The sequence below is a fragment of the Xiphias gladius genome, chromosome 14, assembly GCF_016859285.1.
Source record: "Xiphias gladius isolate SHS-SW01 ecotype Sanya breed wild chromosome 14, ASM1685928v1, whole genome shotgun sequence".
NCBI classification, from domain to species: domain Eukaryota; kingdom Metazoa; phylum Chordata; class Actinopteri; order Istiophoriformes; family Xiphiidae; genus Xiphias; species Xiphias gladius.
In genome coordinates this window covers 4,404,550-4,419,441 of record NC_053413.1, presented here as the reverse complement: position 1 = coordinate 4,419,441, position 14,892 = coordinate 4,404,550, and positions in this window count along the sequence as shown.

Sequence of the window (14,892 nt, the reverse complement as noted above, 5' to 3'; positions counted from 1 at the left end):
AACCATGTACTTTCGGAAGATGTGCACATAAATTTTGTTTTGCCAATTTCTGGTGTGACAGGGCTTTAATTCATAGTAACAATATTTGCTCAAACAGGGTTTACCTGTAACTCTTTGATTTAGATCAGTCCTGGTCTGACGGTCTTAGCACACATCCACAAACTACTGTGGATATTTCAGCACTGCAGCTCTGTTCAGTTTAAGTTGATGAAAAAAAAATTAAAAATTAAAAAAGCACCTTATACAACACCCCTATGTTAGTGTTACACTTACAAACCCCTAACCTTTATCTCCAAATAAGCTCATACTCTCATATGCCATACACTTTGGGGGCACTTAAACTTTGTGTCTTTTCAGTATTTATATTTCGAGCACAGCACAAGTAACCCCGTTCTCCCACACCATAATACTTTGGTTCCCCACACAATGTCTAACCTCTCTGACAGCATTTCAGTGATACCAAATCTCCCATGTATCCTTCAGTCCTACTCATACATCTGAACTCCGCTGTGAGGGACCCCAGCAGTCACCCTAAGCAGTACCTAGCATTTACAGTCCAAATGTGGCTATTAGAGACTGACAGACAGACTGACAGCACCTTCCTCGTCTTGCGCATGTGACACTTCCTGGTCATTTGGTTCATCCCAGCGGAGAGGGGTGGGGCTGCAGAGCCACACCCTTTTTTAAGCCCTCCCACTAGCCGGTGCGTCTTAGAATCCTCTCTGTGAAACCTGCTGACTTTCTTCACACAAACACACATACAAATAAGCACAGATCTATACAGGAAAGCACACACATGCTTGTTGGCGTGCATGCACACATACACACACAAACGGAAATCAGCACATATACACAAATACAGTATAATACACAAATACAAATCAGCACCCTATAATAAACTGGTAAGCTGCTCATAAAAGCATTTCTCTGTTGTAGAATGAAACCAACTCTTTATTGTGTTTTGGTGGTCTATGCTGATATTGTTAAAACAATGATGAGCTGTGTAGGTGTGTTGTTCCTTTCATAGTCATTGTCGGACATATGCATTTTAGGCTGACCTCGTCTGCCGCATTCTTGTCAATTTCCTCTTTCAGTGTTCCACTCCAACTCTCTGACAGCAATACAGTGATCATAGTTGGGAACGCCTCCTGTTACCCGTGCATAAACATGAGGGACAGACAGACAGAGACTGACCACAGTGGTTAACAGGTTAGGAGAGCAGGGAGTTCACTTGCAGGAAGAGCTGTCAATTTAAGGAAATAATGTTGTTACATTCATGGCAAGTCTGAAGTTGGAATTTTCTTTGCAACTTTTAAGTTATTTACTGATTTATTTACTAGGGACTGTCTAGTCGAACCTACTAAGAGCTTAAGCCACTTTAGGTTACTACTGCACAACAATTCTAGTTATGTGTTTCTCTGGCATATGTTTTACCTTAAATCTTTAGTGTAAATAGATGGAAGTAAATAACTTTTACAATGCTGGGTTTTTTTGTTTGTATGTTTTTTTGCATTTTAGTTTAGTATTTTCTGGGGGTTTTTTTGGATATGATATTACAGGATAAACAAAAAACATTAAAAATAAGCTATCTAAAATTCTGAAAGGTTAAAAAAAAATTAAAATGATTCTACTACACTGGATGCAGCTCCAAAATGCCATGAATGCAGCAGTATTTCAACAAGGAAGAACCAAGAAAAGCCTGCAAATACTGCAGTTTGGACCATTCAGAGGTTTTTGAAGCTGTCTTTTTATTGAACAAGTCTGTACTTGGCAAATCGAGATCCATATTTAAGTGATAACATCATTTAAAATGGTCATAGCACACTCAGTTTTAAGGAAAATCAAAATCACTGGTTAATGAGAAATAAGCCTAAAGTTGTAGGGAATGTAATTTTGCACAGTTTCCACAATTGTTAAATGTCTTAAATGATCTACTATGGAGAAAAGAGGTGACTCTTTTTTAGTCTGTTTGTATTATTTTACGAAATCATTAGATTCATAGATAGATTCATTAGATTCTATTAAAAGAACACTGTGATGTGACTTTGATTTACAGACCAGGAACATTGTTATGTGTCACTCCAGTAGAATGATTAAAAGCAGCCATCATAAAGGAGACAGCACTGTCTACTCACTGTAATACGATGCATTATACATTAAAGGCCGGGATGGTCTCTGCTGAAACTACGAAGGATTAGTGACATGTTAGTGGCCTGTTGCCATACTTGTCAGACGTGTGAAGTGTTACTACTGCATCCATCCTGTAGAGAGTGTTGCTTAGCCTCTGGAACACTGATAGTCTGGCTCTGAGACTTAACAAAGGCTGACTGAGAAAACCTTACATCACCATTAGAGAAGCTGCTGTAGAGTTACATGCCGTTCTAATGTAAACTAGCTTTGATGGCCACACTATATTATTGTGTCTGGTAACCTAAATGCTATCAAAACTATATGAACTTATGTACAGTTCCCCTTAAAACACAAAAAGTCATGTGCACTTTGAACACAGTCTTGTTCATTTATTGATGCACTCAAGTGATATAAAAGTTGCTCAAATTTAATATCGTAAACATGTCACATGACATACACCATGTGTGGATCATATGTGAAAACTATTATATGAATCTCTCATCAGGAATACAAGAACAAAGGGATTAAAACACTTTGATAGGTGTAGGCACACTTTGTGTGTATAGAAACAGGAATAAGTAGTCTTAATGTGTGTTGGAAGCTCAGTGGAAGAGTATGTTGCCATATGGTGAGATGCATTGAAATTGTATATCCTTGGTGACACATTGGTACCCCTTTTATCTTGGGCAGTTAAATGGATTATGCTGGTATTTTGGATTATTGGCTATGATGGCTTAACACTGAAACTTCCAGTCTGCCCTCATGTTGTTGTTAGAATTCACTGGTTCTTACTTTCTGACCAAGGTTCAAAGTCAAATCTCCTACGTGGGCAAGTTTCTGTGAGGTTTAATTGAATTTCAGTTCTTTAGCATATGGTATCTTAAGTAATTGTAAGTAATTAGCATTCCGCTAAAAAAGTAAAAATAAAAACTTGCAGCAACTTCATTTTAATGAGATGCATCTAAACATTTGAGGTTTATTCCATGATCTATAAAACACACATAAGATTTGATGAAAATGATGCACTTTCTGACTGATTAAGAGCATTGCCTGTTTTGTTTACACAGGAAGTGAGTGATGTTAGCCAGACAGCACGTTTCTGAAATGGACATTGCCATTTCTGAATCTACAAGTCATAGAAGAAACAGATAACAGTAATGTTTGGCAAAATTATGTGCAAATAAATTGAAACTAAAGTTAAAAAATTTCTACTTGTGGAATTTTCACACTTTATGTACACCTATAAATGCCTGAAAAGTCGACTTTGGCCAATATAGGCTTAAAGCAGCCTTGTCAACATCAGTGTATTAATTGACCAATAAGTAAGGAGAAATTGTTGTGCTAACATGACAAAGCTATGTTTCAGTTAATTTAGAAACAAAATACATAATTTGCCCTGCTTAGTGCATATCTTGGTCAGAACTCTTTATTAACCAAATTTAAGGGTTCAGTATGAAAATTTTTTACGTTTATGTGTTTATGTTGAAAATATGAATATCAACCACTACATATTTATCAAATATTAAATAATCAATATTGGTATCGCCGCAAAAATCTCGTATCGGTCAGGCTATACTTTACACACAGTATGCCAAAGCAGTAGCAGATGGAGCTATCCAATAGAAGTAATGATGGCTTTAATTCCATATTTTCCCTTAAAATTAAGGTTTAATATAATCTCACAGGATATGATTGGGTTTAAGACTAGATTTGTGCTTTTGGATTCAGTAAGTACCAATATGCAGTAGGTAGGTGAAGGATAAAGTTAATGTTGCAGCTTTGCAGCTTGGACGAAATAACCAGATTCATTCTGATATATGTTCACAACTGTTTGATACCCCAGTTGTAGCACCCAAATACCACCCTTCCACTAGTATCTCACACTGGTCCTTGGTCACTGTTTTCACATTTTAAACATTTTATGTTGCAGCCTTAACCTAAAATCATTTAAATTATTTTTTTTCCCTCATCAGTCCACACTCAATACCCAATAAAGACAAAGTGTAAACAGTTTTAGAAATTTTTGTAAATTTATTGACAATGCAAAACAGAAATATCACATTGACATAAGTATGCAGACCCTTTACTCAGTACTTAGTTGAAGCACCTTTGGCAGTGATTGTAGCCTTGAGTCTTCTTGGGTATGACGCGACAAGCTTTCCACACACAACTGGATTTGGGGATTTTCTGCCATTCTTCTTTGCAGATCCTCTCCAGCTCTGTCAGGGGGGATGGGGACCGTCAGTGGACAACCATGTTTTTGGTATCTCCAGAAATGTTGGATTGTGTTCAAGTCAGGGCTCTTGCTGGGCCATTTATTCAAAGAGTTGTCCATAAGCCAATCCTGCATTGTTCTGGCAGTGTGGGTTCATTGTCCTGGTGGAAGGTGAACCTTTGGCCCAGTCTGAGGTCCTTAGCACTCTGGACCAGGTTTTCATTAAGGATATCTCTGTACTTTGCTCCATTCAGCTTTTCCTGAACCCTTACCAGTCTCTCTGTCTCTGCTGCTGAAAAACACCCCCACAGCTTGAAGCTGCCACCAGCATGCTTCACCGTTGGGATTTTATTGGGCAGGTGATGAGCTGTGACTGGTTTCCTCCAGACATGAGGCTTAGAATTGAGGCCAAACAGTTCAATCGTGATTTCATTAGACTAATAATTATCATAATAGGGCGAATAATAATACTAATAAAACTAAATATAATAATAGATGATAATCTTAATATTTGTAGCAGTGGGTGTGGGGTCATGGGGGCAATAGGTGGTTTGCAGTCACAGATCCAGACTCTGCAGCACCAGGGGCAGAAATACCTTCAGAAAGCGACAGGAAGAGAGAGGAGAGAGATGAGAAAGCACAAAACTACGGGAGAGAGAGGAAGTCAAGTTAGTAACGAGAATTGATTCTATATGAATCGAGCAGATGGAAGAGGAAGAGGAGGAGAGAGGAGCTCTGTGCATCATCGGAAATCCCCCGGCAGTCTAGGCCTATAGCAGCATAACTAGGGGATGGTTCAAACCGAGCCTGAGCCAATCTTAACTATAAGCTTTATCAAAAAGGAAGGTTTTAAGCCTACTCTTAAATGTGGAGAGGGTGTCTGCCTCCCGGACCAAAAATGGAAGATGGTTCAACAGTAGAGCAGCCTGATAAATTTAGGCTCGGCCTCCCATTCTACTTTTGGAGACTCTAGCAAGCCTGCGTTCTGGGAGCGCAGTTTTGCTTAAATTTGCAAAAATTCAAAAATTCTGATTTTGCTTTGTCATTATGGGGTATTGAGTGTGGACTGATGAGGGAAAAACTGAATTTAAATGATTTTAGTATAAGGCTGCAACATAACAAAATGTAAAAAAAGTGAAGGGGTCTGAATACTTTCTGAATGCACTGTAGTTACAACCATGTTGTTATTATTCAAGAAGTAACTCGAATGAAAATCAAGCAAAAAAAAAAAAAAGCTTACTTCCTAACAGGGTGGATGTTGACAGATGAGCTTTAACATTTTAAACCTGTTACTGTTAAGGTTAATAATGGTATTATTACAAGATTGAAAGAGTAAAAAAGGAAAAGTTTACTTTTTCTTTTTTCAGAATTTGCCTTTTTTTCACCAAAAAAAAGGGCTGCTGAAGTTTCAAGAATGTTTTCAAACTGTATTAAAGATGCAAGATTATGAATTTATGTATGAGGTTTGTCTATGTTCTGTTTTAGAAGATAGATCACATATGGAAACACTATGTGAAACGCTATTTACCGGGTTCAAATTGAAAGGCAGGAAGGGAGGCAGTGTGGGTCATGTTCGGTATGGTTGCATATTTGACTTACAGAGGCATCACTGAAAGAAAACCTGGAATCACAGGTTTTCAGAACTGGTTGGCAAACTTAATTAAAACAGAAATAAACAATCAGGTTGGTTTCCTCTTTGGTTTGAAATGCACTACATATGACACCTGACACACACTGGTCAGCCCTTTCTTCCACCTACTGCCACCCACAGTAAGACTAACAGTAATGAGACTTAGTCTTTTGGCATGTGGTAGAAAGTAATGTTCTGTATTAGACAGCTCCTTATAGACATACCTACCAACACAGGACTGAATTAAGGGAAGTCTTAGGCCAAATTATCTTCTCAGAAAATAATAAAAAAAGGAGAAAATGAATGGAAATTTGTTTGACCTTTTTTCACCCTAAAAAATCGTTGAATAATTCCGTTAATACTGAGCAAACATAAGTTTGAACTTGACCTGTCTTTTTAAAAGATGCAGCTAAACGCCTGAAATGTAACTACAAAGGAGTTGATAAAAGACAGTGTTGGTAGATATGCACCTGGAGCCCCTAGATGTGTCTCCCACCTACAGAGGCTTGTCAGCATCATAGCACTGAAAAGTAATTATTTCTATTTGCAACTACCAGATAGACAAGTAAAACCAACATTTCAACTGCTTAATTGTCAGTGGAGTGGAAAATTTGAACTTTGTGTTGAATTTCATTTTTCTTTACTTCTTTGGTCTGGGATCTCAGCCACATGTCTAAATCTGCCATTACAAATTGAGAGGAACCAAGCAAAGAAATCTACTTTTCAGTACTGTGGAGTGGATCCACTGTAGTGTGCTGTATTATACTGTAGGGCACAACACCATAGCAAGAGCATGCAGATGACAACAAACAAACTGCTGGTTTTTAGAGGCATTTGTCCTATTAGATAGAGCTCATCTCCCCCTGAAATTCTGCAATATTTCGTATGAAAGAGATGTTCATTGTGATTAATTGTTAACCCGTGATGTGAATATTAATCATGAAATAAAAAGATGAGCAAAAGATCTGGTAGTGTCACAGGTGTGTCATTTCCTCTACATTAGTTATACATGTTTACTAATGTAGTGTCTTTATTTTTTCTACATATTGATTGACCTTTTTAACCAGTGGTAAACCATAAAAAGCAGTCAACCCAAGCTATACACTCTTCACATCTGAAGTAAGCGGTATAATGTTATAACTAATAGTGATGGCCTGAGGAACTCCTTTTTCTGGTACTGTGGTACTATATGCTAAATAGTCCCACAGACTATTTTTTTGTTAAAAATGATTGCATTTGAAATTTAGTGGCACCTGGACTGATGTATAAGTTTTTAGCTTTATGCTAACTGTTTTTGCTAGGTGGTAAGTGTATTTTGGGACTGTGTAAATGATGACACAGGTTCAATGGAAATGCAGGTCTGAAACTTCTGACTCTTGGATTGGATATTAGTGTCTGACCCTGACTTTGGAGGCTTTACAGCAGTGACACAGTGCCATTTTTTTCTACACAGCTTCAACTATACACTTACTTGTACAGAGTTACCCAAATTACCAAATTACCAACGCCAGAACAAAGACAATAATGTGCATACTTTGACAATTAATTACTTGCCTGAGGGGTGGATGACTTATTCAGATCATTTACTGTTAGTAAAAGTACCAATACAACAATCTAAAAATGCTCCATTACAAGTGCAAGTCCTGCATAAAAATTCTACTTAAGTAAAAGATGTAAAAGAAGTATTATGAGCTTAATGTATAATAATAAAAAAAAATAAGAAAAAAAAAAAAAAATGCGTCAATTGGTTTTAACTACTTTATAAAGTTAGGTAGTTTAGGCAACTAGTTCCCATCCTAGGGGTTTGGCATTCACCAAAGGGTCAGAATATAAATAAGAGGGATCGTAAGATAATGGTATGATATATGACATATGATATATGATATTTATTAATGATAAAATTCTAATTGTTAGTGACAAAATTCTTCAACCGGTTCAGATTTATCTTCAAACACAGGCACCTTAGAAACAGCTGTAAATCCTGATATATACTTAGAGAGTTTTTCTCCCTACGATCTTCGCCAACTAACTTCAACAATGTCTTTATCTAAACCATCTGCCTCTTAGACCCCATCCCAACTAGGCTGCTTAGGGAAGTTTTACCCTTAGTTAACAATACTTTACTAGATATAATCAGTATGTGTATTAACAGGATGTGTACCACAGTCTTTTAAAACAGCTGTAATTAAACCTCTTCTTAAAAAACTTACTCTTGATCCAGACGTTTTAGCCAACTAGAGACCCCTATCTAACCTTCTCTTTCCCGCTAAGATCCTTGAGAAAGCTGTCGCCAACCAGTTGTGTGACTTTTTAAATGATAATAGTTTATTTGAGGATTTTCAGTCAGGATTTAGAGTGCATCATAGCCCAGAGACAGCACTGCTGAAAGTTACAAATGACCTTCTAATTGCATCGGACAAAGGACTTGTCTCTATACTTGTCTTGTTAGTTCTTAGTGCTGCATTTGATACCATTGACCATCATATCCTATACAGAGACTGGAACATTTAATTGGCATTAAAGGCTCTAAGCTGGTTTAAGGCCTATATATCAGATCAGTTTAAGTTTGTGCACGTTAACGATAAATCCTCCATATGCTAAAAAGTTAGTCACGGAGTTCCACAAGTTTCTGTGCTTGGGCCAGTTCTATTCACCTTATTTATGCTTCCTTTAGACAATATTATTAGGAAACACTCCATAAACTTCCATTGCTATGCAGATGATACCCAATTTTACTTGTCAATGAAGCCCGATGAAACCAATCAGTTACCTAAACTGCAATCATGCCTTAAGGACAAAGACCTGGATGAGCAGCAACTTTCTGCTGTTAAACTTGGACAAAACTGAATTTATTGTACTTGGCCCCCAACACCTCAGAAACACATTATCTAATGATATAGTTACTCTAGATGGCTTTGCCCTGGCCTCCAGCACCACTGAATTTCGGAGTTATCTTTGATCAGGACTTGTCCTTTAACCCCTGCATAAAACAAACATCAAGGACTGCCTTTTTTCACCCACATAACATTGCAAAGATCAGGCACATCCTGTCTCATACAGATACAGAAAAACTAATCCATGCTTTTGTTTTGTAATGTTTAGGCTGGATTATTTTAATTCCTTGTTATCAGGCTGTCCCAACAAACCTTTAAAGACTCTCCAGCCTATCCAGAATGCTGCAGCGCTAATACTGACATGAAACAAGATCATATTTCTCCTGTGTTAGCTTCTCTGCATTGGCTCCCTGTAAAATTCAGAATTGAATTTAAAATCCTCTTCCTCACCTACAAAGCCTTTAATGGTCTGGCAACATAATATCTGAAAGAGCTCGTAGTACCCTGTTACCTCACTAGAACACTGTGCTCCCAGAGTGCAGGCTTACTTGTGGTTCCTAGAATCTCCAAAAGTAGAATGGGAGGCAGAGCCTTCAGTTAACAGACTCCTCTACTTTGGGACCATCTTCCAATTTGGGTTGGGGAGGAAAACACCCTCTCCACATTTAAGAGTAGGCTTACACCTTCCTTTTTAATAAAGCTTATAGTAAAGGTTAGCTCAGCCTTGGCATGAACCACCACCTAGCTATAGCTCTAGACAGCCGGGGGACTTCCCATGAGCGATATTTCTGCCCCTGGTGCTAGAGAATCTGGATCTGTGACTGCAAACCCACTACTGCCCCCATGATCCTGCTCAACACCCACTGCTTCAATTATTATGATTATCATTACTATTATTATGTAGTTTTATTAGTATTATTATTCACCCTATTATTATATTTATTCGTTTTATTATTAGTTACATTATCATTATACATCTTTATGTACTGTGCTATGTACCTGTACTGAAAAGTACCCTGAGAAAAATTCTGTTATGATTTGGTGCTATATAAATAAAAATTGAATTGATGATTAATGGGGTAGGAAAGAAGGAAAAAAAACAGTTCTGATACCCAATCTGTATTGATTTTTTTGACTTTTCTGTAATCTTTGTTTTTATGTGTGAAATATTGGATAATTGTGGCTCTTTGGGCCTTCAACAGTTGTCTAAATGAATCAAAGTGAGAGGTTTAAAGGGGAAGTGGCTCTTTGGTGGAACTGCTAACAACACATACAGAAATGAAATGTAATGAGGAGCCCCAACCAGACACTGCATTTTTACACAGGGTCACAATCCACTGATCTCTCATAAGATATTTTATTTTACAAGCTTATAATATACTTTTTAATGTAAAATGTTGATCTAAAAAGTTATCAAATACTTGTAGTGGACTAAAAAGAGAAGAATATTTCCCTCTGAACTGTTGTGGACTAGTATGTCAAGTGTCAGGTGTCAAGTATAAAAGCGTAGCATAAAATGCAAATACTCAAGCAAAGTACATTAGGTGGGTAAATTTACTTAATTACTTTCCTCCATAACTTATGCTTCCAATCAACATGTTCTCACTCCCAACTCATCACATAGGAACACTTGGTCAGGGCCCCTTTGACGTCACTTTTTAAATGCGCTGGGCACCCCTTTAGTGTCATTTTTCAACGCCCAGCGTACACTACAGCATGAATGTAGCAGTACATTTATTAACGGCAACGGGGTTGCCAGGTGGTGAGATTGGTGTTCGCATCCAGAGTCCCATCTGTGGTTAGGCTTAGGTAACAAAAGCGCTTTTGGTTAAGGATAAATGGTGGTTTTGGTTTAATATAATTAACCATTATGTGTCTAAAGTCACTTTTTTCTGTATTAAACCGGACCATCATCTTTCCCTAATTTGAACCGAGTGGTGTGAGAGTCTAAACGTAACCATTAAAAGGTTTAATAATGCTGTAGTCACTACAATTGGATATTGTACTGCATGATCGGATATTTTGGTGGAAAACAAATGTGTTTTCTGTGAACATTTCACTGAAACATTCAGTATCAATGTGTTTGACACTTGTCAAATACATACATTAAATGTTTTTCCTCTTATTATATTAATAAAAAACATAATCTGATCGCAAGTATGTTTCATACAAAAGATATTTGCTCTTAGTTTAAATGTATAGTTGTCTCTATGCAACGACTTGGGAGTGAGACACATTACACCCAAACATTTGCAGCTGTTGTTTTGTGTGTTCAAGCAATTCAGTGTCTCATGTGGATATGTTTCTGCAGACTGGCCAAACTTCAAAATGCTGGTTCAAAGCTCATTCATAGTGGTCAGTTTTTACAGCTGTAAATGTAATATGTTCATGTTGGTAGACATGGTTAACCAAATTTGTTCTAGGGATGAGACTTGACCAAGATCAAGAACAGCAAAGAAATGTCTATCAGGTTAGTGTTTCTAACTATTATTACATAATGTATTAATGTGTACATCAAATTAAAGTTGCACTTGTGATTTTCCCCCAGGTTATCAATAAAGTCTTAACTTATACATTGTACAATTATAAATTATAATTCATCATATTTTATTCATTGATTAGCATTTGTAATAGGTCTACTAATCTAAATCTGCATATTAACTAGTAAATAAGGTTATCCAATAAAAGTAGTGGAGTCAAAAGTAGAGTACAAATATAAAGAAGCAGAAAATGGATCTACTGAACTACATGTATCTCAAAACTATACTTCAATTCATTCAGTTCAATCAGACTCTGTGTACTTTGTTACTTTTTGCACCCCTGTGGATTTGTATAGTAGGCTAAATCAAATTCAACATATCCAAAGATATGGTAGCTCTTAGCTAGCAAACTGGCAAGATGATTATTGGATATGATACTGGATATGATACAGCAGCTACTATTGCTTTTTATTCAATGGTATTTCAGTCGATGGTTAAAATACACAGCAGCAGCGACCTGCTTGCATTTCACATGTATATACTGTACATGGCAATAATGACAGCAAAGTCCAAAGACAACATTTTTATGTGAGGTTTTCCTGTGGTGGAACATTTGTTTTTGGTCAACATTAATGTTTTTGAAAGCTAATGTAGCTAAATGCTAACTTATTAAGTGCCTTGTCCTGCACAGCCCTGAAGTCGAAGTAACATCAAGACTCTTCCTACAAATGTTTTCTGTAGTTACATGGTGGCTTTACTTTAATGTGGATAACTAAAACTCTTATCTAAATGCTGTATAACTATCTCTATACATTTTTTTTTCAGAAAATGAACAGTGCTAAATGTAAAGTCACACTGGTTTAAAAATTCAGGATAATGTTTCTTCTGTTCTCCACTCCATTGAAAAATACATTTTTTAGCTAAAGGTTTTATGCCAACTCAATAGTTTTTATTAGAATTTTGAATGAATGAATACTGGACAAAAAAAAAAACTATACTTCAGAGAAGACAAAGACTGAGAAGAAGATCTTAAGAAGGTGAATCCTCAATACAAACTGTAACTGCTAGCTCAGATTAACTAATGTTACCTAGCTTTAGTTTAACTAAAAGTAATTTTGCAAATGCGTTTACCTTATTTTATTTGTCACATAGTAGAGTAGTCATTTAGGCAGGTTATTATACCAGGATTATACTACATGTTTAAAATGGGTTGGTAAAGTTCCAGAAGTTGGCTGTTCCCTTGCTTCTACCACTGTCCTTACCTTCTGGAATGGTGCTGTATCCTTGAGCACAAAGATAACTTGTGAAATTCCTGCTGGCTGCCTTCACAGCACTGATGATTTAGTGGACAGCTTGGGAACAGCTTATGACGCACTACAGAGGAGAAAAGTGTTTTTATATGGAGAGAAGCAGCAACAGGTGATCAATAGAAAATAGCAGTAGACAACCAACAATTTCCTGTACAACCATCTGAACAACAATACAGTCAACTGTAAACCAACAAATGGAGGAAAAGACTCAAAACATAAGTAGTAATAAAACCTTTTTTTTTTTATCTGGGTTTGATATGAAACTTATTCAGATATCCTTAGGAGGAAAGCAGCTTCAATGGCAAAATGATTTACTGTAGCTGTTAGTCCAGTTTTCTTCAAGGTTAACCATGTTAGTACTTAACATCTTTTGAGAAGGAATGACATTCACATCCCAAAAAGTATTCTACTGACGTCATAACAGGTTAAATTAACATAATTAATGCATTTGTAAACACATTCTGAATAAAAAAGACACGTTTACCAAACTGTTCCGTTTTTACATCAGTTTTTAGCAATGAAAAGCTAAGTTAACTCTGTTACTTAACAGCTGTCAACTGTACACATTTGGAGCAGATAACATCTCAATGGTAAGAGCTATGTCTCTGAATGATAGAACTCCATTTAGGATTGTTGTAACTTAGATAGATTGTAGTAATTTACCCAGGATATATAAGGGAATATAAGAGAAGGATGGTTCAGTTGCAACAAGCATTTGACAGCATTTGGAGAAAACAAAGTTCAGGCTAACAGACAGCTTTTCATTTTCTTAAACTTAGTTATATCTAAGTTTAAGAAAACAACAACAACAACAAAAAATAATATAATTAATCTTTTTTGTGACAACTACTGTCACTGTTTTGACTAGTACTGTATAATATACAAGAAAACACTAATTTACCTCTCCAGAGCTGAGAGCCACACACCTTCCAGAAAGAAAATAAACTTTTGCACATGTTTTATAGGTAACACAGGCAAAACTACAAAGTCACTCAAAAAGTGTCATATCTGCACACTATTAAAAAACTTAAACTAAACAAATTTGGATATTATACGTGCTGATGGAACTGGTAGCAATAATGCATAGGTTCCAAACAATATGAACACAGAACTAAGGGAAGTACTACCACCGTGGTGACAAATTAAAGGAAAATCTGCATATAGTGTCTTAGTATGGTGTTGGGCCACCACGTGCTTCCAGAACATCTTCAATGTGCCTTGGCATAGATTCTCCAAGTCTCTGAAACTCTACTCGAGGGATTGAACACCATTCTTCCAAAAGATATTCCCTCATTTGGTTTTGGTTTTGGTGATGGTGGTTGAGAGTGCTTTCTAACACGTCAGTCCAAAATCTCCCATAGGCGCTCAACTGGGTTGAGATCTGGAGACTGTGAAGGCCATGATTCACATCATTTTCATACTCATCAAACCATTCAGTGACCCTTCGTGCCCTATGGATGGGGGCGTTGTCATCTTGTCTCTCCACTCATTTTTCAGGTTATTCGTTTGTCACCCGTCTGTACCTACTATTATTACATGCCTATTGCAGACTTGAATTACCTTTGAAGAGACATGGCTATAAATCAAGACATTATTGGCCTTAGACACAATATATAGATCTGCCCTCAAATACATAACAAAATGGTTACTCTCCCTAATTTTCACCTTAAATAGATATTTTAAATAGAAAGTTGGAGTTTTTCATCAGGGCAGGAGGGTCATTTCACCAAAACCAACAGATTCCTTACTGCTATCAAACATTTTCCTCAAGTAACTGTTGAACTTAGACTAGGCTATTATTTGTAACTTGATGGCCTCCATGATAGACGTTTACAGAATGTCATACACTAGGCAGGCCTTGATATACCAATGCCTTATCACTGAACTGCACCTTTTGATTGTCCTCCATATAGTAGACATATATATTATTGACAATGTGTTTTCCTTCATACCAAAATTCTGAACTCCTTAACTTAGCTGTTATCTATTCCAAGCGTTAGTGGAGCAGTCAGGTCTCCATCAAAGGTCCCATTCCCAGCTGTCCACGGTCCTTGTATGTTTGACTTCTGCAATCACATGTACACACAAGTGAAGGTCTGAGGCACCTTGACTCTCTTAAGTTTGAAATCTGAGACTACTGTGGTTTCAGATGAGGTGGCTATTGTTAGAATGCTTGTTATTTTCTGAGGGTCACTTGAGGAGGTGTTAAGTGTTGGACCCTGCCTCCATGTGTCCTTCTCTTGTCTTGCTCTTTCTCCTGGCCTCCATTCAGACAATGAAGCAGTGAGTGGTT